Genomic DNA, 3214 nt, shown 5'->3' with positions numbered 1-3214 from the left:
TCAGAAAAGCGCTTGCTCGACCCCATTGCAACACCTTCCCTCGCAATTATTTATGAATGTTGTCATGAAGAGGCGGAAGCTGTGTGTGTGTGTGTGTGTGTGTGTGTGTGTGTGTGCGTGCACGCACGCACATGTGCATGTTTGTCCCCTAGGATTCGCACCACCTACATGCTTAGAGTCCCCAGGGGGGCAAGTATCGAGTGATCTCACATTTTCGCGCATGACCCTCCCTTTATGGGAGAATCGGCTCAAATAAACACACTTCTCCGACAACCTTTGCCATGCTAGATAGAGCAATGTTCTTCTCTACCCATCGCATGACCGACCCCCCCCCCCCCCCCCAACATAAAGGGCCATCTTTGTGCTTCCTGACCTTCATCGATATAAAACCCTAATGTTGTACCCCACCTCATCCACTCACGCTCGGCCTGAACACACACAAATCTACCAAGTCTCCTTGTTCATTTCCTTATCCATCACAATATTGCCATCATACACTTCCGAGAGCTTGAGCACAATAGTTGGGAATATTCTTTAGAATATTTGTGTTGTTTTTTAAGGTTGCTTCTTGTTCATTTCTTTCTCGCTAAACATAACATCAATAAATGTAGAAGATTGATAATCTTTTTCTCGTGAGGAACATAAGGAAATCATGTTAAAAGGTCTTACTTCAAGTTATATCATTATTTTAATATATATTCGTGTTTTCTATATGGTAAATGCAAGTTTCATGAGTACATATTGCCCACCTCCCGATACGGTAATAAAATCTCTCTCTCTCTCTCTCTCTCTCTCTCTCTCTCTCTCTCTCTCTGTGAAACACACAATTATATTAATACATGTGTGTGAAAAACACTACTTACAACGGGTGTCACAATAGAGTATGCTCACCCACTAACTACATGGGTAGAAGAACATGTTGAATTGCCAAAAGGCAAGCCGAACACTCCATTAATTAGCTTTTCTTCTTGTTCTCTCTCTCTCTCTCTCTCATTCTCTCAAGGTTGGATAGTTGACATAAAAATGGTTCAAAAGGAGTGTGGAAGGTCATTTAGAGCTTTCAAGTGATGTTATACATATATTGCAATATGTACTTGTTGAGGAAAGGCTAATGAAACCACTAAGGAATAAGTGGGAAGATGCTAAAAGACAAATTTAGGATATTACACTACAAACATCAACCTTGAATGTTGGGTTCAATATAAGGCAAGAATTCATGGTGGCCATATTTGACCTTATCTCATTACTAACACAAGTATTAACTCCCATAGAGTGCCATCACATTCCTTCACAATTGATCACAAAAGTTAAGCATTGGAGTTGTATTATGGCATCAAAATGCATCTAATGTAAAGACATGCAATAACGGCCTTATATGACTTTGCTTTTTACATGCTCAGCATATAGTGCAATTCATGAAAACAATGGTGACATATTAAGACGAGTCTCATGTATTTGGTCGACCTGGATTCAAAGTAGTATAAGCGTCCCCAATGGATTTACAATCCTAACTTGTGTCAAAGATCACATAGAAGGTTGAGCGTATACTTGTATACCGTATTCACACTTATAGACTTTGCGCTTCAATGTATGAATGTTCCTTATTATGAAGGAGACATGCATCAAGAATTTTTGTGTATTTGGGTCCCATGGGTTAAATATTGACCTCTTTGTGGACACTAAAAATCTATCTATCTATCTTCTCAAGTTGGTTTTGTGTTCGAAGACAGTGTGGCATATACTTTTGTATATTTGGGCATAATCCTATAGGATTTGTTGGCATTTGTTGGATGGTGATATCTCTTCATTGTCTTTTTACTTTCTCTACTTGTTGACGTGTTCGTTTATGTCTTTGCACATACTATAGCTTTTTACGTCATCAATGAAACAATAATGTTAAAGTGTTTAAGGTAGAAGATTTCGTTCAAAAATGTTTTTGAAGTGTTCTGATTGTTTTCACTTAATATGAAAGACTGTGTATATACTTTTCATTTGAATATTGCAAGATTTGTTTTTGTGTAAAATATTAAATTTAAAATATAGACATGAGCATTCAATTAACTTGGAAGTCCACACAAAGGAAATCATATATTCATTCGCATCTACATCTTTGTCTCTCTTTAACAAACAAATAAATACATGTATGGCTATGGGAACCTGCACAACAAGTGGATCAAAATAGTTCATGAATTTGTTCATAATTTATAATTCATGTTTTTTCCAATGTAATATTTGTGTAGAGAAGATTAAGTAATGTATCATATTGGAAATACATAGAACTTAATATCAAATGGAGTGTGAAACAAACACATATACCCATTTGTTTTTTGTTTTTTTTGTTTTTTTTTTTGGGGGGGGGGATCACAACGTTTGTCAATTTATCATTTATGAATGCAAGACCAAGTAATGCCTCTTGTAGAAAACCCACTAAACTTAATCTTGACTAGTTGACAACCCTCTGGCTAGGCCAAAGACCCCAAAACCTTACAACTACTCTCACGCATTGGTTAGGATATCATGCATGCCTTTAGTCCCATATTTGAACACATTATTACCACTAGCATCATAATAACATCCCATATTGAAGATGGTGATGATGACCGTGTCACGTTGAACCCTCAAAATACGTATACCACCTCTTACTCCACACAAATGAATTGTCCCTAACTTTATCTAGTAGATTCTATGCACTTGAATATGACTTCGCAACACACATATGCTCACCATAGTGCATATCCATCTAGTTTTAGTTATTTCTCACAAATTTGAATGATTTCACTTGATATCTAAGACTTATTGCTCCTATCTTATATAAAATACCATTTCAAGGATGGGGCATTTTCCCTTGACACATTGCAATAAATAATAATAACTCTATGGTTGTTGTTCGCATGATAATATCAAGCTAAACTAAAGTTGGTATCATGTTAAACAAATGACCGCAAATGAGATCCTTGTACAAAATATAGTTGACATTCTAACAATGTCTAATGTTGATCATAAATTAGATCGTCCCACTCATGCCACATATAATGGTGTAGCCTAGTCCATTTGACTATGAATGGGGTTGAATCATCCAACATCCAACATTTTGTATGAAAATTGATATGTTGTGAACATATGGCACATATGTTAACATACATATAAGTTATAACCTTCACGTCCCAACTTCTTTTTCATAGTTTACTTATTTGCTAATATTTATTTTAACAGG

The sequence above is a fragment of the Azolla caroliniana genome, unplaced genomic scaffold (genome assembly GCF_043228905.1).
Source record: "Azolla caroliniana isolate FFs.n. ecotype wild unplaced genomic scaffold, voAzoCaro1.0.p SCAF_11, whole genome shotgun sequence".
NCBI lineage: Eukaryota > Viridiplantae > Streptophyta > Polypodiopsida > Salviniales > Salviniaceae > Azolla > Azolla caroliniana.
The sequence above is the reverse complement of the archived record's forward strand: the minus strand, read 5'-3'. Positions refer to the sequence as shown.